At 47.5% G+C, this 22824-nt stretch overlaps 1 protein-coding gene and 2 non-coding genes across 3 annotated transcripts in view; 2 read left to right on the top strand and 1 right to left on the bottom strand.

Annotated features, from left to right (window-relative positions):
- The window catches only part of ZNF746 (zinc finger protein 746), a 71581-nt gene that overhangs the window by 26346 nt on the left and 22411 nt on the right, over nucleotides 1-22824 (bottom strand). The window lies entirely within an intron of this gene.
- On the top strand, nucleotides 2169-2240 carry TRNAC-GCA (transfer RNA cysteine (anticodon GCA)). The gene has a single exon. It is a non-coding gene; the product is annotated as a tRNA-Cys (tRNA).
- On the top strand, nucleotides 17894-17965 carry TRNAC-GCA (transfer RNA cysteine (anticodon GCA)). Its single transcript has one exon. It is a non-coding gene; the product is annotated as a tRNA-Cys (tRNA).

Genomic DNA, 22824 nt, shown 5'->3' with positions numbered 1-22824 from the left:
CCCCAAACAGAGCATATCTCTTCATTTAGGTCCCCTTCAGTGTCTTTCAGTGAAGCTTTAAAATATTTTAAATAAAGGTTCTGTACAGCTTATATTTATTCCTAGGGATCCTGCATTTTTGACACTATTTTTAGTGACATACTTTAAAAGATTTTATTTCTAACTCTTCATTATTGTGTATAGGAATTGATTTTTAATAACCTTATCTTACAATGTATTAAACTTGATAGTTCAAATAATTTGTAGATTATTTTGTGTTTTCTATTGAGATAATGATACTATCTATGAACAATGGGCGTTTTGTTCCTCCTGTTCTACTTTTTTTAATCTTAATACATTGCCTCTGGTTTTAGGTACAATGTTAAATGGAAACAATGCTAACAGACATCCTTGCCTTGTTTCCAGTTCTCAAGAGAAACCTTATGATGTTGACCACTGGGTGTGACGATTGGTGGAGGTGTGTTTATTTGTTTTAGAGACGCCCTGCTGGATATTTTTTGAGTCCTGTTTTTTTTTTCTCCTAAAGATGTAATTAATTAATTAATTAATTAATTAACTTATTGGCCCTGCCACACCACTTGCAGGATCTTAGTTCCCCGACTGGGGATTGAACCCGGGCCCGGGGAAGTGAAAGCGCTGAGTCCTAACCACTGGGCTGCCAAGGATTTCCTGAGTCCTTTTTTTTTTTTTTTTTTGCGGTACGCGGGCCTCTCACTGTTGTGGCCTCTCCCATTGCGGAGCACAGGCTCCGGATGCGCAGGCTCAGCGGCCATGACTCACAGGCCCAGGCGCTCCGCGGCATGTGGGATCTTCCCGGACCGGGGCACGAACCTGTGTCCCCTGCATCGGCAGGCGGACTCTCAACTACTGCGCCACCAGGGAAGCCCATGAGTCCTTTTTTTTTAACAAGAGAAATTTTTATATGGGTATTCTTCTAAGTCTTTCCATGTTTTTAAACTTTTCAGTAAGAGAGGGGAACATTTCTAAGGGAGCCAGAAGACTGATGAGGGAGAATAGCTGGTGGACGAGTTTCATGAACTGTGAACTGGCTCATCTCTGGCAAGAAGGGGTCTAACCCAAACGCAGGGGAATGTATTTGCACAAGTTTGGAGAAACAGATGTGAAAATACCAGAAGTGTTCATTTGGCTGGTGGTATCTGAGATATTTTGCATTTATTCCATACTTAGGTATCTTTGCTAATTTTGCTATCTTTACTTCCATCCAACAAATATTTATTGCATACCTACTCTCATGCTCAACGTTGTATTAGTCACTGTAGAAAAATAGAGAGATTACCTTTTTACTTTGCAACCATGTAAATAACGTCACTAAATTAAACTGATGGATGATGGGGGGATATTCCCCTTGTCCAGGGTTTCCTTTGCAAGCCCCTGTACATTCCCAACGTTGGTCTCCTGGACACAGATATAAGGCACTTTCACCACCTTTGGGCAGTTGTCTTTACTCTACACTTTTGAGGTCTACATGGCCTTTAGATCTCCGGGTGGTGTTGGCCAGGGGCTAGGTTCACTCCTTAGAAGCGTAGTGCTATGCCTCAGGCCAGGGGTTCATCCAGCGGAGGCGTCCGTGGTCCTGATTCTCAGGGAAGTCCCTGCTGCTCCAGCTGTGCTGACCTTCTGGATTGAGGCCCCTTGGGACAGCTTCCTGGGCCCCAGGATGAGGGTTGTGGCCTCTTTGGCAAAAAATTCAAGTAATTTGTCTGGATTCAGTCAAGACCCTGCCAAAAGCCAAGGAGTAGCTGTGATGAGAGGAAAGAAGAGCAGAGAGGATGAGTCGGGCAACGGAGCCCCCAGTCCCTCCTGCAGGATAGCGGTGAGGGCGGAGAAGAGAGTGCTGCAGACAAGTTGAAAGCAGATGGAGCTTCCTGAGGGAGGAAGGAAGCAGGGGTGGTCCAGCTCTTAGCAACCAGCAGGTGCCTTCCAAGTGGTACCAAGAAAAATGAGACTGCAAGATTGTGAGCAGAGAAGGTTTCTGGGAGCCAAAATTGGGAGGGGGACCTATGGGGAAGGAGAAGCTAGCTTTCTGTAAGGCAAAATTCCCCTTATCTCCAGAACTTTCTGAGAATCAATAGAAATTTCAGTGCACAGTGGGTGTGGGCATTTCAACACAGGTGAAAGGGTATTTATTAGATACTCTTAACAAGCAGGGGGCTATAGCTCAGTGGTAGAGCATTTGACTGCAGATCAAGAGGTCCCTGGTTCAAATCCAGGTGTCCCCTGAAATAAGCTTTGTTTTAGTACCTACACCGAATGGCACCTTCAGCTGGGCTCTTCTTACTCGGCAGATTGAGGGGTGCAGTAATTGGTAAAGGAGGTGGGGGGGGCGGGGAGGAAGGAAGCTTGTCTAGCTCATCTCCTGGGTGGGGGCAATGGAAAGTTCTAGAACCAGAAATGTGGTTCTAGCCAAGATCATGTGGACTCAAGGCTCACCCAAGCACTAGAACTACCTGGGACTGCGGGAATGTAAACATACACTTTCCCTGGGCCCCCTCTCCAGAGATTCAGGTTTTGTGAGGCCTGCAGAGTTCTGCTTTTCAACAGCACGCTTCCTTCTTTTCATCCACTCATATCACAGAAGCATTAGGTGATTTTCCCCAGTGCCACATTAAGCACCTGCTGTTCTGGATCATTGTAAAAGCCCTTCTAGGAGAACATCAGTGGCTTTAGATGACTTGCCGTGAATCGGGGGTAGGAGAAGCTGCAGGGCTGCCAGGTGGGCGGGGGTCCAGGCTTGGCGGAAGGAGAAGGTGCGGGGAACGGGTTTAGTTCGCAGTGGAGCCGTCCTCATGGGCGGATGGAAAATAAACAGAAGGGCCGATGAGGCTCCACAGGTGCTTATTAGACAGTTATAGCAAGCCTGTGTGGTTGAACCACACTGACCCCGTTTTGTCAGCTTCATCTCAGGCCGGCAGTCCTACCCCCTCCCCTTCTGCGTGACTGAACTTCAGCCTACTCAACAAGGGATGCACCTGAGACAGGTGAGTTCCTTATCACCTTTTACCCTTGCCTTCATCTGAGGTGAACACTGGAAGAGCGCCTTTTGTTAACCCAGGTGGTTAATGGTCATGAGATCCCCAGGGGGAGGAACAAAACCTGGTTCCTGTCAGTGTGGACATGCTTCTGCCCCAGTAGTCAGATTTTAGCTTTGGCCCCTTTAAATCCCCCTGTACCCCTGTGGGCAGCGCAGAGTGCAGCTGCCAATGCTTCAGGATTGCCGTCCGCCAGATCCTACCCTATGTAAGTTAACCACAATAAACTTTGTATTTGTACTTTATGGAGTCGCCTGCTTCATTTTTCAGTCTTAAAGTTCCTTCTTGGTTAGGAGGATATTATTCAATATCTCCACCTTCCAACAACACCCTTTCAGGTTCCTATGATTGAAGAAATGCCTTTTTACCTCTGGGCCCTGTGGATTGAGTCTTCATAGGACAGAAGAGAGGTTGCACAGTTTAGATCTTTGCCAGAAAGCCTCTCTAGCTTCTTGCAGCCCCAGGTGAACTTCTCCAGGGCTGACCCAACCCCGATCCCCATTAACACTTATCTTTAGAGCCTTGCAGATGTCACCTTTCCTGTGGGCACGTCCCACCTCACCATGCACAGGCACCGCCGTTGGGGGCAATGGGAGCTTTGATGCCTCTTGTATGCTCCGCCCATTACGGAGCACAGGGCAGTGCTTGCGGGAGGCCCCCAGGGCTCCAGTCTCTCCGACCTGAGCTGCTTCAGCAGGGTCAGCACAGAGCAAAGGAACTAAAGAAATGGCAGCGAGGGGGCTGTTTGGGGAGCACGCTGACTGCCGGCGACTGGCTGCTACATACTAGGGGCTGCAAGCCACTCTCAATCATGAGGCCGTGTGCCACGTCTAGGGGCTACCTCCTTGCCCCCCTGCATTCACGCAAGGACCTCAGTCACCAGCCTTGAACAGGGACCCTGGAAATGCACCGTGGACATCTGCTTCTGGTCTGAGCAGCAGAGACTCACAGAGCCCATGGGGATGAGTGAGCTGCAGCATGTTTCCTCAGGAAGATGAACCAGGTGACCTGCTTTAGACAGTCTTTCAGTGCTGACCATGGAATATTGGAGGAAGGCTGGCAAAGGCAGTGGTTTCCATTCTGTTCTCATTGGTGCTCAGTTATTCTTTGTGGCAGCATCTAGATGGTGGACCAGTTTTCTCTTGCAGGAGCTCCTATTTCAGGTCAATAAACCCACATCATGACCATATGGGGGCGCTTCTTGCTAGTTCACTCCTGCAGTCCACAGACTTCAGGGTATGAGTTTACTGCACTGTTTTATTCCACTTGAAATTCTTATTCTGAATGTCAGGGGACCTCTCACTCCACTCAACCTCTTCATACTCTCAAAAAAAAAATAGTTAAAAGCAAAAGGCTGAAGTCAGTCCTGCATCATCCCTGGCAGGTTTTCTCCTCCAAAGCAAGGGAATAATAATAGCCAATAATAATATAGTCGTAGTTGCAATCCACTTACTTAGATAAAATATTAGCCTAAGAGACATGAGGTTAACACTAACTTCAGGAAAATTAAAAAGATCCAGGTTAGGGACTCAGAAGCTCACCAACCTCCTCAGCTGTCCCCACCAGCACCCTGGGGCTTAATGCACAGATACAATGACCCCACCAGCACCCTGGGGTTTAATGCACATATACAAAGACTGAAGAGACACCCTCTGGTGTACGTACTGCATGTGTTTCCAAAGAGGTTGGGCAGGATCTCTTCAATGTGCTGTTTTGTAGTGCAGAACAAGAGAAAAACAGACAAATAAATTCTAAAGGCCCTTCCAGTAGGAAATGTCAATGCTCCTCCAGGCTGCTGCTGTCACCACACACTGAGGAAAAGGGGGAGATGCAGGCATGTGAAGGCGTAGGGTTGTGGGACTCTGGGGCCTGGGGGATGACCTCTCTGGACTGAGTTTGTGGAGGAGTAAGTTGCTGGTCTTACCAGCTCTCTAGAAACAAGTAGAAACTTCCAGTATGTGGCAGGAGTTCTGGGTGTGACCATGAAGGTGAAAGGTGTTTATGAGACGCCTATAATAAGTAGGGGGTGTGCAGCTCAGGGGTAGAGCGTTTGACTGCAGATCAAGAGGTCCCTGAATCAAATCTAGGTACCCCCTGCCATATTGGATTTTCTATTCATGGAAGCTGTTACTCATCCCATTTTCCTTCATCCATCAATTAGAATCCTACCTGAAACTGGAAGCTACAGGTCAGCCCTTGTACAACAGCAATCTGGGTGGAGCCTCTTCCCATGTCTTCCTGCACTAATACCCTAGGTATCTGTCCTCCTCATGGCATCAGGACTTTTTTCTTCTGTAAGTTTCTCATTTCTCCAACTCTATTGGATCCTCAAAGAGAAGGCAAGGCCCCTGATGCAGACTGCTGGGCTTTTTTAGGGCAGACCAGAGAGCTGTAGATACAGATGACTTCCCAGGAACAGGCAATAAATGGTAACCCTAGGGACTTCCCTGGTGGCACAGTGGTTAAGAATCCGCCTGCCAATGCAGGGGACAGGGGTTCGAGCCCTGCTCCGGGAAGATTACACACGCCGTGGAGCAACTAAGCCCGTGCGCCACAACTACTAAGCCTGCACTCTAGAGCCTGCGAGCCACAACTACTGAGCCCGCATGCCACAGCTACTGAAGACCATGCACCTAGAGCCTGTGCTGTGCAACAAGAGAAGCCACCACAATGAGAAGCCCGCACACTGCAACGAAGAGTAGCCCCTGCTCACAGCAACTAGAGAAAAGCCGACGCGCAGCAATGAAGACCCAACGCAGCCAAAAATAAATAAAATTTTAAAAAAATGGTAACCCTAAATTATCACCCTCACCCCTCCAAAACAGGTTGGCACGGTGGAGTGGGGAGGGTGGTCAGACCTATGGAAACAAACGGCTGGGAGCCCAGGTAGGGTAGGTGGGTAGTTTTGGAGACCTTCGTCCAGCTCTTGGGCTAAACCAAGGCAATGGGAAATGGGTTGGGGGTTCATCAGGCAGCTTCTCTTCTTTTCTCCTTATTGATGACCCCACCCAGGGACTGAGGACTGGAAAGCTGCAGGCCTGAGGGAAGATGTCTTACTAGAAGCCTGGTCTGGCAGCTTCCAAAAAGTCAGTCCTGAAGGAGATCTATAACTTAATTTTGCAGAGTTGAGTGTTACCACACAAATGGAAGATGTTAATTAGACTATACTAGTGTTCCTGGGGTTATAGCTCAGGGGTAGAGCATTTGACTGCACATTAACAGGTCCCTGGTTCTGGTACTGGCACAAAAACAGATATATAGATCAATGGAAGAGGATAGAAGGCCCAGAAATAAACCCACGCACTTGTCAATCTGCAACAATGGAGGCAAGAATAGACAATGGAGAAAAGATAGTCTTTTCAATAAGCGGTGCTGGGAAAATTGGCCAGCTACATGTAAAAGGATGAAATTAGAACATTCTCTAACACCACATACAAAAATAAACTCAAAATGGATTAAAGATCTAAATATAAGACTGGATACTATAAAACTCCTAGAGGAAAACATAGGCAGAACACTCTTTGACATAAAGCACAGCAATATTTTTTTGGATCCGTCTCCTAGAGTAATGGAAATAAAAACAAAAATAAACAGATGGGACCTAATTAAACTTAAAAGCTTTCTCACAGCAAAGGAAGCCATAAACAAAACGAAAAGACAACCTATGGTCTGAGAGAAAATATTTGCAAATGATGCTACTGACAAGGGACTAATTTCCAAAATATACAGACAGCTCATACAGCTTAATATAAAAAACAAACAAACAACCCAATCAAAAAATGGGCAGAAGACCTAAATAGACATTTCTCCAAAGAAGACATACAGATGGCCAAAAGGCACAGGAAAAGATGCTCAATATCTTTAAGTATTAGAGAAATGCAAATCAAAACTACAGTGAGGTATTACCTCACACCAGTCAAAATGGTCATCATTAAAAAGTCTACAAATAATAAATGCTGGAGAGGGTGTGGAGAAAAAGGAACCCTCCTACACTGTTGGTGGGAATGTAAATTGGTGCAGCCACTATCGAGAACAGTATGGAGGGTCCTCAAAAAACTAAAAATAGAATTACCATATGATCCTGCAATTCCACTCCTGAGCATATATCTAGAGAAATCTCTAATTCAAAAAGATACATGCACCCCTATGTTCATGGCAGCACTATTTACAATAGCCAAGACATGATAACAACCTAAATGTCCATCAACAGATGAATGGATAAAGGAGATGTGATATATACACATACACACACACACACACACACACACACACACACACACACACACCATGGAATATTACTCAGCCATAAAAAGAATGAAATATTGCCATTTGCAGCAACATGAGTGGACCCAGAGATTATCATACTAAGTGAAGTAAGCCAGTCAGAGAAAGACAAATATCATATGATATCACTTATATGTCGAATCTTTAAAAAATGATACAAATGAACTTATTTACAAAACAGAAACAGACTCACAGACATAGAAAACAAACTAACAATTACCAAAGGGAAAGGGGGGGAAGGGATAAATTAGGAGTTTGGGATTAACATATACACACTACTGTATATAAAATACATAGGGGCTTCCCTGGGGCTTCCCTGGTGGTGCAGTGGTTAAGAATCTGCCTGCCAATGCAGGGGACACAGGTTCGAGCCCTGGTCCGGGAAGATCCCACATGCCGTGGAGCAACTAAGCCCGTGCACCACAACTACTGAGCCTGCGCTCTAGAGCCTGTGAGCCACAGCTACTGAAACCTGTGTGCCTACAGCTCCGCAACAAGAGAAGCCACCGCAGTGAGAAGCCTGGGCACCACAACAAAGACTAGCCCCTGCTTGCAGCAACTAGAGAAAGCCCCCGCGCAGCAACGAAGACCCAACACAGCCAAAAATAAATAAATAAATTTATTAAAAAATAAAATAATATAAAATACGTAAACAAAAAGGACCTACTGCATAGCACAGAAAACTATACTCAATACCGTGTAATAACCTATAATGGTAAAGAATCTGTAAAAGAATATATGTGTGTGTGTGTTTATGTATATGTACACACATATATATAAAACTGAACCATGCTGTTCACTTGAAAGTAACACAACATTGTAAATTAACTATATTTCAATAAAAATGGTCCCTGGTTCAAATCCAGGTGCCCCCTAGTTTATGCGCAATTTTGGTAGCTAAACTTAGCTACATGCATGTTACATGGGCCCCCACTGAAGATTTAGGAGACCCCCATTCGTTGGGGTTTGTAGGAACAACCCTAGAACCTCCCTCTTAAGGTGGCTTAGTAGGAGGCCATGTGATGTCCCTGGATGCTATTGGGCTCATCCCCTTGACCCCATTATAATCAGTAAAGGGCCAGAAGGCATTAGTCCAGCGCACTCCTAGTAGGTTTTAGAAACTACTCAATGGTACATATAACTGAATCACTTTGCCGTACACCTGAAACTAACACAACATTGTAAATCAACTATAGTCCAATATAAAATAAAAAAATTTTTGAAATGCCAAGAAACAACAACAGTTAAATGAATAAAATTATGCGTAAGTAGTGGGCATGGAGATGTCAACCAGAGTTCCTTAGTCTGCGGACTAGGTCTAAGCTACCATGCATCCTGTCACCCAGCAGATGAATGAACAGCTAGTACCTCTGCAGTGCTGGACCCACACCCCCGGCTTTGCGGTCCTGAATCAGTGGGGTTGGCCTGCAGGCAGCAGACAGGGGTCTCTTCCCCTTGTCCCCTGGCCAAGCAGCTCCACGGGGAGCCCTCTGTCCGCAGCCCTGAAGCCTCCTCTCCCCCATCTCTCTCTCTCTGTGGCCAAGAACAAAACCCAGAGAGCGATCAGTCCCTCAGTTAAGTTCCTCAAATGCTTACTTTGCCAGGCAAGAGGCCAGGCCTTGAGAGGACCCGGGGATGAGTGAAATCTAGACATGACGGTTCATCCTTCACTCTTTCTCGCAGGGAAGAGTGATTTGCAACATGAAGATATGTTAGATGTGATAGAAAAGAGCTTAGAGCGCAGCTGGGCTGCTCTGAGGGCTGACTTCCTGACAGCTTTGCAGAGATGCGGGGGTCAGCTGGGTCTGGAAGGTGCATGTCCAGGCAGTGTGGGGAAAGGGCATGCCAGACAGACAGTGTAAAGAAACAAAGATGCAATGGGAGTGCTTTCTGGGTGGAAAAGGTATATGTGTGCATGTCTGTGTGTATGTGTGTGTGGCTGTGGGTGTGACCATGCATGTTGGTGTGAGTGTGTATGTGTGCATCTGGGGTAGGTTGTAAGTGCGTGTGTACCGTGACTTTGCAGGGGGGAGGGGAGAGAGAGTGTGACTGTGACCTACTGTTGGAGGTGGATGATTAGACTGAAGAAAATCTGTGTGTAAAATATATTTCAGAGTTCGGACATTGTTCTGTGGGCAATAGGGAGGGCTGTGGCTGCAAAGAAGCGAATTCATTTCCTTTATTACAGGAGGTCACTTAGGAGACATCGCAGAGAGCGGCTGGGAGTTTGCCTAAAGACAGTTCCTTAACTGATATTATTTTTTGAGCACCTACTATGTGTTAGTACCATGCTGGGCAATTTATCTGAAATTGCCATATTTATATGTCACGAGAAACTTATCCCTATTTAAGACAAAGAAATGGAAGCTTACAGAGTTAAAGAACTTGCCCAGTGACACATACAGAGTAAGAAAACAAATACAGAGGAGAAAAGGAATTCCAGAGAAATTTTCAGGTTATAATATGTGGGACATGGTGACTTATATAAGATATGCAGGATGAAGAATAGTGTGTGGGGGCAGAGGTGGAAAATGAAAATTACTGTTATCCAGAGAGAAATACAGCAGTAGCTACAGGGGAAGGTGGGAAACCTAATTTAACTTAGGCTAGAGACTTGAGCGTACTTTTGGCTGTGGAGGGAACAGGACGGAGAAAATTGAATCAATTCAGTCCTGAGGACAAGACTACAGATGGAGCCATTTACTTTGGAAGGGGGAGGGGAGGGGAATGTTCTTCTCTGAGATGGAAGGGAAAGGACTAAGGACAGCTGAGGAGAGATGTCTCTGAGATACGAAGGGAAATCAAGGAGTTGAGGTTTAGCTGAATCTATTCTGTCTGCTAAGCAGAGGTAACCTCTTGTGCTGGAGCGAGAGCACAGACGCGGGGTGGGGGAAGAAAGCATGTCATTGGTGAGCCTGCAATCCAAACAAAGGCAGTCAGAGGGTCTGCGGTGGGGAGGGGTGAGCTGATTCTGTGCCTCTCTGAGGGCCAACTTTCGTGGGCACTGAGAACATCGCTTTACCCAGATACATCTGTCCCCACCCAGGTCAGCACAGGGCAAGTGCCAATGATTTTATTCTCTAGCTCTCTATTTTTTATTCTATGCAAATTCCAACCTAAGGAGTTTAGGTTACTGTCAACAGCAGACAAGACAAGGTTACTGGTTCCCTCGTGTACATCCCAGTCCCAGTTTCTGTCAGCCACACACTAACCATCTTTTGGGTGATCCCCTCAGCAGAGGGGTCCATTAGCTCAATGGACACTTGTGGATTTTTCACCAGTTGCATTCCAGGGTTCAGGGATCTCATCTCTAACCTCTGAGGGTCTTTTCCTATAGTCTACAAAAGAAGACAAAGGAGAGAAAAAGAAACTAGGACTTGCAGGACAAAAGAGATAGAAAATTTAAACCAAAATATTATCAGTATTAACATTAAAAATAAATGTATGAAATACCACAGTAAAAAGACAAAGAATGCCACTGAATTAAAGAAACAACTATATGTTATTCACAGGAGGTAAATAAAAAACATAAGGATAGAGACATATGGATAAACCTACGGATTGGCGGTTGCCAAAGGTGGGGGGAGGTGAGGGGTGGGAGAAATGGGTGAAAGGGGTCAAAAGGTTAAAAAAAATTTTAATGAAAAAAAATCCATTTTGGGGACTTCCCTGACGGTCCAGTGGCTAAGACTCCACGCTCCCAATGCATGGGGCCTGGGTCCAATCCCTGGTCAGGGAACTAGATTCCACATGCCGCAACTAAGAGTTCACGTGCTGTATTTTTTTTTAATCCATTTTTAAAGAGAGAGAGTGGAAAGAACTACCTTCCTGCAACAGAACCCAAGAGTACACTAGCTATTCCAGTACCAAGAGAGATGGTTGCATTAATACTACTCTGGTGATTTCAATCAGATTCCAAGTAAGGATACATCTGGCGTTCAAACAAGAAAGGGTCTCATGCCAGAGCTCAGTAAAGCAGTGAAAGCTAGGGATCTGACCGGATTGGGAAGGTGAGAATTATCCAGAACTGTAGTAATAATGGCTAGTCATATTCGAGTGCTTACTACACATCAGAGACTGTCCTAAGGATATTACCTTATTTAATCCTCATATCAAATGATATTTCCCCCAATTTACAGATAAGAAACTGAGGCTCAGAGAGTTTTGGGAATTTCCTTTAAGTCACACACTCTGGCTTCTCTGCCTGAGGCTAAGGGGTCATGGGGTGTTGCGACTTCTCTTTCCTGAATATCAGTAAAATTCAATATAGAGTTTCTACTACATATAGAATAATATATATTAATAATAATATTATATTATTGTTATTATTTTATATATAATATTATATATGCATATATATATATACAGGGGATCTTGGGCAAGAAGTTTAGCTTCTCTGGGCCTCAGTCCCCTCATCTGTGAAATGGAGATAATGAGATCCTGGTCCCCAAGGTTTGATGTATAATAAGCTGATATATGTGGAGGCTTCTCGGCTGTATACTGTTGACAAGAGAAATCCAGAGGACTTTAGCATCATGGTAGGAATCAGTGTAGAAATCACTGTTTCCCCAGCTTCTTGGCCAGGAGAGGAGGGGAAGTGGCTGCTGGGCGGCTAAGGCTCCAAGGCGGAAGCTGGGGGGTAAGAGGGAGAGATTCCAGTAGGCGGCAGAGAGAGTTTGCAGGAGAGAAATCTTACCAGCTCCCGTGACAACAGCAGAAGCAGGGCCTTGGCATGGCTGTGGAGAAGGAAGGTGCCAGTCAAAGTAAGCTCATCGTCCAGGTGGGATGGGGCTTTGTCCACAGATCAGAGAGCCTCTGGGTAGAATGTGGCTCTTCTCCAGAAGCATTTTTTGGTCCTTGAATTATGTTAGCTTAGGTCCATTAATGATTTGGGGGATTCCTAAGTCTACTCAGCCACCTAATTCTGACTGTTTCTAGGAGTGGGTCATTCTCCATGATTCTCCATCTATATTAACTGAAGACGTGGTGGTTGGGAGGGTCATTTGTGTCCTAGACTATAGTTTAGTAGAAAGTACTCTGAACCGAATGTTAGCCTAGGAGGGTCAGGCCTTCATTAGGTGGGTTTGGACAGACACCTCAATCACCTTGAGTTTCTGTTTTTTAGGTGCCCACCATGATATGGGCACAGGCGTCCGACCCTGAAGGCCATTCTATAGCCAATGTCAATGCTTCTGCAGGCTGCTGCCCACACACTGGGGCTGTGGGCTGGGGCGGGAGTGGGTGGCAGGGGGGACATAGGCTGTTGGGTTTTTGAGGAGAGAGCCTGTTGCTTTTTCTGTGGCAGGTTGATGAGTTTTCACTGCAGTAGGCCTGGCAGTTCCCAAGAGAGGGCCATCCTGAAGTGGCAACTCATAGGTTTACAGGGAGTCTGGGTGTGGCTAGACAGATGAAGAATATTAATTAAGTCACACCATAGCAGAAAGGGTGTAGCTCAGGGGTAGAGCGTTTGACTGCAGATCAAGAGGTCCCCAGTTCAAAGCTGAGTGCCCCCTACTTATTCTTTCTTTTTTTTTTTTTTTTTGCGGTACGCGGGCCTCTCACCGCTGTGGCCTCTCCCTTTGCGGAGCACAGGGACGCGCAGGCCCAGAGGCCACGGCCCACGGGCCCAGCCCCTCCGCGGCATGTGGGATCCTCCAGGACCGGGGCGCGAACCCGTGTCCCCTGCATCGGCAGGCGGACTCTCAACCACTGCGCCACCAGGGAAGCACCCCCCTACTTATTCTTAACTTTTACCTTTGGTGCTGCATTTCGACTTCTTCCCCATTAGACACCAACATAAAGGCTTTTTTTCTAGAGCCAGCAAATGGTGAAGCTTTACTATGGTAGTTGGCAGTTCTTATTAGAATCACGTGAAAAGTCTATAAACATGCCATTTCCCAGGCCTCACCCCAGACCAATTAAATCAGTGTATTTGAGGTGGAGCCCAGGTATCGTAAACAACCCCCAGCGCTCCTAGCCTGCAGCTAAGTTGAAACCAGCTTTAGTAGAGCTTCCAGAAGCCTTCTCAGACCCAGGTTCCCTCATGCCAGCTCTGTCTGCCCAGCATCTTATATTCGGGCTCCCCTCTCCTGCATCCTTATGTGGACATGATTTATAACTTGACCTTAATGGCATCTTCCAGGAAAATTTGCTGTTTCAGCATTTCATAGTTTCCTTAATTTTTCCCTTTCTCAGTCCAGTCATTCTCCATGGGACAGGGTGGAATTGGTCTTTGCAAGTCAAACCACCAGCATCTGTGCCTCTCAGGGAATGAGCCCTCACGGGGCTGAGAGTTTGTGGAGGATGAAATATCCACATGCGAAAGTGTAAGTTTAGGTTGTGTAATTATTAAAGACAATTTTACGTCTCATTCAAGCTTTAAAAGTAAACTTCTGCAGAAGGGACCAGTGAATGACATCTCAAAACTATCTCAAAACTAAAGAACGCCATGGCTTTCTATGGTGTGGAGAACAAACAGCTGAGCATTTTGGTAGATGATCTAAGAATTCATCGTGGGTTCAGAGCAAGTACAGTTCGTGAATTTTATTATCCCCGGCACCAACCGTCTTCTAAGACCTTTCTCACAACTACGTAAAATATATTTCATGATGTTCCAGGTTTATATAAACACAGAAGTCTATACTTCAGATGGCCTAAAAACAGCTTCTCTGTAATAAAACTATTTGACAGCAAGAAAGTCTTAATGTCTTTCCATTGAATGGCAGGAAAACACAATACAGACAAAGAGCAATTTAAGACAGAACACGGTCAAGTCCAGTCTTGCTTGAGACTTTGTCTAACTTGATAAGCTGGCGAATAGCTCTTTGTCTAACTCCCCATGTTGTAAATATTCTGTCTCCTCTGAGTTCTCTTATCAGCACAGGACATAAGTGCCTGTAAAAACAAAACTCCTTTTAGCTTCAGGGCTACGCTTCAGTTTCCTTTTCACTGAAGCTCATTCATTTTGTTAAAAAGAGACTTGAATTTTTTTTTTTTTTTGCAGGTTCGCGGGCCTCTCACCGTTGTGGCCTGCAGAGCACAGGGCTCCAGACGCGCAGGCTCAGCGGCCATGGCTCACGGGCCCAGCCGCTCTGGGGCATGTGGGATCTTCCCGGAAGGGGGCACGAACCCGCGTCCACCTGCATCGGCAGGCGGACCCTCAACCACTGCGCCACCAGGGAAGGCCCCTCAAGTGTTTTCAAAAAGGAAATATTCCCTTTCAAGATCTTTGATCTGAAAAGTCCTTTCTGATACCTCTTCTAGTTTTTACTTCTTCCTGTCGTTGCTGTTACTGAGACTGTGCATTGTTCTCCTTTTGACCTCAATCTCTTTCATCTCTTTGTGTTTCCGTGATTCCAGAGCTACCTTCTGGCTCGCCTGTCCGCCCACCCATTATGGACCCCACCATTGGCCTCGCAGTCACGATTCCTCGGCCCTTTGAGGTCTTTGCCTGTGGTCTGTCTACCTTCCTCAGGAACTCTTTTACTTCTGTGGAAACCCTCACCCATCACTGTGGCTCTTTCAGCTCTGCCTCCACACGTGCCCCGTGTGTGTCTAATTCTCCCAACCCCCCTTTTCTAGATAGTTCTAGATATTCTGTCTAGATAGAATCTAGATAGTTCTAGATGGTTCTTGGCATGTTCCACACTGCGGAGTCGGGACACCGGGCGCCAGTCTTCACTGCATGCCTAGCTCCTAGGAGGCAAGTTGTCCTTTATAAAGTAGAGTTTGCCATTACAAAAGACGTGTGCTGGTCCCCTCCCCTCCCTTGCAGAAGGTAGTATTCCAGCCTCTGGAGCTGAGGCAGGGGGAACAGCAAATCTGCTTGATAGTGAGCCAACCTCTCACTTCCCTGGCCTCTGTGTCTTTGTCACCACCTCTGGTTTTGTGAGAGCTACCCCTGGTATGGCCGTGTCTGGGGTCCCCACTTGCAGCCCTCAATACTCATGTGCCTCTCAGCCGGAACCTAAGTCAACTACTGCCCCCTCGACCCTTTAGTCTCCCTACAAAGAGTGCACTAGGCTGAGTGGTTTACTCAGTTTTCCTTGCCGGAAGGTTAGGGCAGTTTCATAAGGGAATTATAATGCAGGAGGCGAAAAGGAGGGTGGGTCCAAATGCTGGGCCAGGGTGGCCATCGGCGCTCCAGTTGATACCTTGTGATATTCCCTCCAACAAGAGCTGCAGGCCGGCTGGCTGCTTCCATCGGTGGACTCAGTGAGCGAAGCCGTCTGCCAAGGACAGGCACTGGCGCTTTTAGGGCCAGTACAGTCCAAGCCCAGATGGAGGCGACGGGCAGCCCCTGGCGCTCGCAGTCAGTATCCATTTCAGGCACAGCGGCCTTAGCTGCCTCCTTCTCCGCGTGGGAAGAAGCTGCATTCGCCTCTTTCTTGCCTTCAGGAGGCTCCCTAATATCCCCCCTCCTCCCCAGTCCAGCCGTCTCTCTCTGACCGGGAGGAGGCCTTGTCATTTGTGTATATGATTTCACCGCTGAGCTGGGGCCTGTCCCTTCCTTGAATACCTTGCTCCAGGTATGCCTTTAAAAGCGCTGCCTCCTCACATTGATCTATGGCGACACTCAGCTGACCTGGGACGTGAGCGATCCTCTCATTATTCTCAGACACCTAGGCAGTTTGTCTGCTCCTTGGGTGTCCCTCAGTCTACCTGGGTACCGGTTCCTTTAAGTCTGACACGCCTCTGGGGAGGCTGCAGGAGGGCAGGGCGGAGGGGGCAGGTGTGGCCGAGGGGTCTGGGACCTGCTGGGTATAGGTCTCAGGCAGGGGATTGACCTGGCCCACTGCAGGGGTGCCCTTTGCCCTCAGCCCGACATCACAGGACATCCTGCCTTTCTAGCTGGGTGGATGCTGCAAAACGGGTGTGTGAAACAAGAGTGACGGCAGCGCAGAAAGAGAAAGGCCTGAAATGAGTGTGGCAGAGGTGACGGACTAGGGAGAGACCAGGAAGGGTTTGGATTGGGAAGTGACTGGGGTCTGAGGGAGAGGGAGGGCAGGGGTGGCCGCCCCTGGAAGGCGGCAAAGACTTCCTGGACAATATCTGCGGTGCTTTCTCTCATTTATTTTTTTCCCACTCGGGACCTGGAAGGCTGGAACCGTGTAGACATTTGGGTTATTATTGGACATGCAAACACTGGAAAATAAAAGAACCCCCTCCCTACTCTCTGGGGGTTGCCATTATTAACTATCTGGTCTATTTCCTTCCATAGGTGTATATGTATATGATGTATGGACATGTAGACACCTATGTTTATATGTAAGTTTCTTTGTATGTGTGTATAATCTTTTTATTACATAATAATACATATACACAGTATCTTTTTAAAAGCCCAAATGGGGCTTCCCTGGTGGTGCAGTGGTTGAGAGTCCGCCTACCGATGCAGGGGACATGGGTTCGTGTCCCGGTCCGGGAAGATCCCACATGCCGTGGAGCAGCTGGGCCCATGAGCCATGGCCACTGAGCCTGTGCGTCTAGAGCCTGTGCTCTGCAACAGGAGAGGCCACAACAGTGAGAGGCCCACATAACGCAAAAAAAAAAAAAAAAAAGGATTACCTGAGAATTCTGCCAGAACAGAAGTTCAGCAACAGCTTATAAATAAGAACTCTGACAACTTTTCATCTGGCCAAACATTTGATTTGTTGAGATGCCAGCATTTGGGTTTTAAACCCAAAAAAAAAAAAAAAAAAAAAAAAAAAAAAAAAAAAAAAGCCCAAATGAGCTCATATCATACATGTATATGTCATACAATTTGCTTTTTTCACTTAATAGTATTGTTTAAGCATCTTTCCATGACAGAACTCTTGACTAATTTTATCTTTTACTGTTGCATCATATTCCTATGACTGTACCACAGTGTTTGTAACCAGTTCCCTGTCGATGGATATTTAGGTGGTTTTCAGTTTAGCGCTAATCCAGAAAAAGGCTGCAGGGAGTCTCCACCCTCACTGTGCATTCATGAATATTTCTGAAGGATACCTAGAAGTTCCTAGAAGTGGAACTCCCTAGAGAATCATTTTTCCTACGTAACTTTGTTTTTGTTTTTACAAAGGCAACATGCTCAATATAGAAAAGTTGAAAGGGAAATAAAAACACATAAAAAGCTGAAATTATCTATAACTCCTTACAGACTGTTCTGTAACTGCTTTTTCACTTGACGAATTCTAATGAACATTATTCTATGTCATTAAATAACCCTTGGACATGGGCTCTGAACCTTCTTTCAGGCAGGAGAAGGCACTGTCGCCTAGTCACAGTTATGTCACCATCCCAGTGTGCCTGGCACACACTAGATGCTCAATGACTCATTACCAAAGAGGATTTATCTGGATGATTTGAAAGGTCTCCCCACCTTTAAAGGTCAACCAGGCTACCAGGGGGTCCTCAGCCAGATGCACATAGAAGTGCTGAGGGAAGAAGGGCTGGTCCCTGGAAGGTGGGAGGCCAGGGTTCAGAGAAGCAGAGCTGATGAGGACATCCCAACCAGCAAGACTGAGTCTGGGTGTGTCAACACAGGTAAAAGGTGTTAATTACACCATTCTGCCAGGCCAGGGGGTGTAGCTCAGGTGTAGAGCATTTGACTGCAGATCAAGAGGTCCCTGGTTCAAATCCAGGTGCCCTCTGCTTTGTCTCGATTGACTTGACAGTTGGTCAAATACTGAAAGTGGTGTAAAGGCAAGGCCTGTCCATTAAACAATGCTGCCTTACTACCGTGTACAGCTGACGCTCAGACGATTTAAGCAATGTGTTGAGGGTTGCATAGCTTATAAATGGTAGAGAAAGATTTGGCCCCAAAACTGTCCCCCTTTCTCTCCTTTTTTTTTTTTTTTTTTTTTTCCCTGCGGTACGCGGGCCTCTCACTGTTGTGGCCCCTCCCGTTGAGGAGCACAGGCTCCGGACGCGCAGGCTCAGCGGCCATGACTCATGGACCCAGCCGCTCCGCGGCAAGGGGGGTCTTCCCGGACTGGGGCATGAACCCATGTCCCCTGCATTGGCAAGCGGACTCCCAACCACTGCGCCACCAGGGAAGCCCTTGTCTCACTTTTAATTCCAGAGTGGGTCTGGCATTACCTGTTTCCCCCTCCCTAGGCCAGGACACCTGGAGAAGAAAGAGAAAGACTAAAACTCTTTGACTCACAACTCCTCAGGAAGTCCAGACCCAATCTGAAATTTAAAGATACACCTTCAGGTGACTTACAGGAAAATTAAAGTTTACAAGGCACAGATCCCTGCCTCCTCCAGCCCCTCTGGGTTTTCCTCAGCTCCAGCCAGAGATTTCACCTTTCACAGATCCACACCTTGTCCACAGAGGGGGCTGGTGTGTCTTCATTGCACCCCCACGGGTTATAACCTGAAGCAGATGAACCTAGAGGAGCCCTTTTGTACTCCTGCAGTGGGGTAGCTGCTTAGCTTCCTGAGCCCCTCATGGCTGGGCTGCAGGTCAGAGGCCCTGGACTTAGGCTCCGTGTCCCCAGGTCCTAACGCTCCCACTGAGTCTACTCCAGACTCACAGACCCAGACCAGGGTCTGGGGAAGAGCAGGATTCTGCTTGGCTCTGTGGGACTAATGCCAAGGAGTGGGGTGTGGGGGAAGGACCCTCCCTGCCTCTTGGTTCTTTCTCCTCCGTGCAGAATCATCAGCTCCGGCCAGGGAAAGGAAGCTGGAATTATATTCCCAAATCAGTGAAAACGTAAAAATAAGAAACAGGTAAGATGCATCTGTCCTTAAAAGCTCATCTCATTGTTCCTGCCTAATGAAGACCTCTGACCTCTGTAATTATAATCAGAACTCCTTCAGACACTGTGCAGCACCTCTGTCTGATGAGTCCACGAGACCTGCTCTACCGCACACAGAAGGCATCCCTGCTCTCCACCTCCTTCTGCACAAGACTCTGCCCACGCCCAGCCATTCAGGGCCAAGGACATCAGTGTAAAAGCCATGGCTGTATCGGTGGAGGGTCTCTGAACTAAACTAAGGCCACAGTCCCCCAACTGGGCTGCCCATCACACACAGGCAGGTGAGGTGGTGAGAGCACGATGGGCTTTCATGGAAAGAAAGTTCAAGGCTCCAGGTTGGACCTCCTGAATTAGAAGTGTTGGGAGTGAGACTAAAGGACTCTATTTTTAACAAACACCTGAGAAGATCCCAAAGGAAAGTGAGAATTAGGAACCACCAATTTAGTTTTGGGCCCCGTATTACAGGGTTGAAAAGAGGCCATAATTAAGAGACACGTCCAAGCACACACACCTGATTAATAATAGGGATGGGGCCAGATCCACAGGGCTAGTCTCAGGTTCTTCCTGTTCCCCCAGCCCTGGGGCAAGGCACGACCTGGCCGGCTGGCTTCATCTGCTTCCCGCTCCCATGGCCGAGCCCTGACTGGGTGGAGGGAGATAGGCCTTCCCAAGAGACGACCTGAAAGGTTTCTACCCGATGACTGGTACTAAATGAGATAAGCTTGCAGGGGCCTGAAAATCTGAACCACACACCTGTTCACCTGCAGTCAGATGCTCCTGCCCTGCCCCAGGAGCCCACTTCAAACCCTTTCCTAAGTGACACCATCTCATGGTTGTGGCCTCTCCAGGGAGGGGTCCTCCAGAACCCCAGTCATTTCCGTTTCTCCCTGGTTGGCCTCATGGCCTGGCTGACCCACCCTCTGCTGACCATAAGCTCCTTTTCCCACTGGGCCCTCATTTGAGTGCCCAGAAGCTTCTTCTGTTAAAGCAGAAGGACGTTCCAGTGCTGGGCTGACAAGGAATAATTCAAAAGTCCACCTGAGGGCTTCCCTGGTGGCGCAGTGGTTGAGAGTCCGCCTGCCGAGGCAGGGGACACGGGTTCGCGCCCCGGTCCGGGAGGATCCCACATGCCGCAGAGGGGCTGGGCCCGTGGGCCGTGGCCTCTGGGCCTGCGCGTCCGGAGCCTGTGCTCTGCAATGGGAGAGGCCACAGCAGTGAGAGGTCCGTGTACCGCAAAAGAAAAAAAAAAAGTCCACCTGAAGCCACGAGAAAGGGACTGACCAGCACAGTGTGGTTGGGTGACGGAGCCCATCTGGGTTTGTGACAAAGGAAGGGCTGTGACCAAGGGGTCCTGAGCCCACTTCTTCTCTCTTCTGTCCTCCTAGAGATTTCAGTGTGGGGGACAGCAGCTGTTTCAGGGGATAAAAGGAGGCTCATTAGGGGGCACCGGGATTTGAACCAGGGACCTCTTGATGTGCAGTCAAATGCTCTCCCCCGGAGCTGTAGCCCCTCCCTGGGGGGAGTGTGGTCTAGTACTGTTCACCAGTGTGTGCCACCCGCCCCTCCCCCCCAGCAAGAGCACACTGGCATTCCTAGTCACCCCTAGTCTGCCCCTGGGCACCTGGCAGACAGGTCTCACTGCAAACTCACCCTTTTCTGGCCATGACCTCATGCTCCCCTGTGCCTTGTGGGAACCCAGAAGCCTCCTCTGAGGTTTCCCTCCCTCAGCGCCCACCTGGGGCCACCTCACCGTCCCCTCTAGAAACACGGGAGGGACTTTGGGTCCCTCTACCAGCTCATCCTCTGTGGTCTTTTCCCCTCAAGCCCATGACCTTGGCAAAGTCTCCAGAGACTTGGTAGACACCAGGGCAGGTATTTGGCCACAAAGGCTGCAGCCTCTACGCGAGGCCCAAATGCAGCCCCGGTTCCCGCAGGAGGCCCCAGACCAGCAGGTGGACACAGCTGCAGCGGTGCCAAGCCTGGCCCTTTGGGACCCTCCTTGCCAAGCCTTGCCCCACAGCAGCACAGACCACCCCCCCACTGAAGGATGGGCTCCTTTCCTCCGGCAGATACGTGGCGGTGATGTCACTACCTGACCCTTCTTAGCAGCTAAAACATCGGATGGCTGCCACCCAGGGGGCCATGGAGGACCGTGGAAAAGTCCTGTTAGGAAAGGGATTTGATTATTCCTATAACACGGATAAGTTCCGTATGGTAAAAAGAAGGAGGAGGAAAGAGAGGAGGAGCGGGGCGGGAAGAAAGAAAACATTCGCTTCTTTTAAGAATACCTCGCGTCAGTGCCTTGCCTGTTGTTGAGTACATTACAGATTTTCAACAAACATTTGTTGACTAAAAAACATATAGAAAAATTTAAAAACACAATTAAGCATCAGGAAGAAAATAAAAATTAATCTCACAAGTAAAATAACTGCTGGTAACAGTCTGGTTTCTATTCTTCCAAACTTAAAAATATATAGCCCTAGGCTGGGGGATCCAATTTTTGCTGCTATGGGGGTTGAGTCAATTTCCAGCTACTTTCAGCTGTCATCCTATTCAGGCTGCATTTCTCCCTTAACAATGTTCTCCGTCCTGTTCTGTAAAGATAAGAACTGGGGATATAACAGTACGCATATGCCTGCATTGGTCTTTCTTTCATGCCAAAATTACTGCAATTCTTAAAAAGTTGGTGGGTACTTTCCAAACAGGGCTGGTGAGAATGTAATTGATGTATCTTTGCTGGAAGGCTATTTGGTAATCAAAAGACAAATTCATGGCTTTGCTTTATTCATATGGGTGTGCAAAGATGCATGTACATGGTTGGGCATTGCAGTGTTGTTTGTGAAAATGGAAAAATAAGCTGCAGAGATGTGCATTCTGGGTAGGTCCTAAGAACTCCACAGGGACCCTTTGGATCAAGGCTGTGGATCTACAGGCTGTCAAGGCAGTCACTTCCAGCCAGCGTGTGGTGTGGTGATCAAGGACACACTTTAGCCCTTTCCACTAAGAACCTCCATCCTTAATTCAAATTAGAGAACATATTTCAATGACAGCATCTCTCACCAACATTCCCAGTCTACAAAGACACGTGATGCAAATGGTTTTCAAAGATGCAAAAACTCTAGTAAATAATGCATTTTTAAGGTGGTATGGTTGGGGCTGTCTTCTAACCCTCGTGTTGGCTGAAGATTTGTGGTGAGAGCGGGGGCATGTCACGCCTCATAAGTACATGCCACCTTTCCGATTCCTTAACGTCTTTAGATTTAGTCTTCAAGAATTTTCTGGCGTCTCCATTTCATCTGTCCTTGAACAGCTTTGATTCCTGGTTTTGATGAACAAGCTGAGCAAACAATCAAAATTATGACACAACTCTTCAAAGTAGGACACTGGATCCAGAGGTCGGCAGAGCTTAACACTAGATTTTTCCTTCTCGGCCAAATGCTGTCAAGAATTCATTTCCACACACATTCCCTAGACTTTTGTTGTTATAAATCAGCCGAGTCTTGTGATTATTTTTGCGTTTAAGCCTTCACCTGCAAGGGGGACTTTTTCATTGGCTCTCCAGGGTATGGTGGGATTTTCTCAAGTTATAGCTCAAAAGAAAAAGAGGAGGCGGGGCGGCGGGTGAGGTGAGAGAGCAGGTAAAGCAGGAACCGTATCCACAGGAGAGAAGGAGGGGCTTCTTCAGCTGGCAAAGGAGGTTCCGAAGTTGTGGTGAGGTACATTCGGGGTTCTCCAAATCTTCTCAT

The sequence above is a fragment of the Lipotes vexillifer genome, unplaced genomic scaffold, assembly GCF_000442215.2.
Source record: "Lipotes vexillifer unplaced genomic scaffold, Lipotes_vexillifer_v1.1 scaffold472, whole genome shotgun sequence".
Taxonomy (NCBI): Eukaryota; Metazoa; Chordata; class Mammalia; order Artiodactyla; family Lipotidae; genus Lipotes; species Lipotes vexillifer.
Note: the sequence above shows the minus strand (reverse complement) of the source record. Positions and strands in the feature narration are given on the sequence as shown.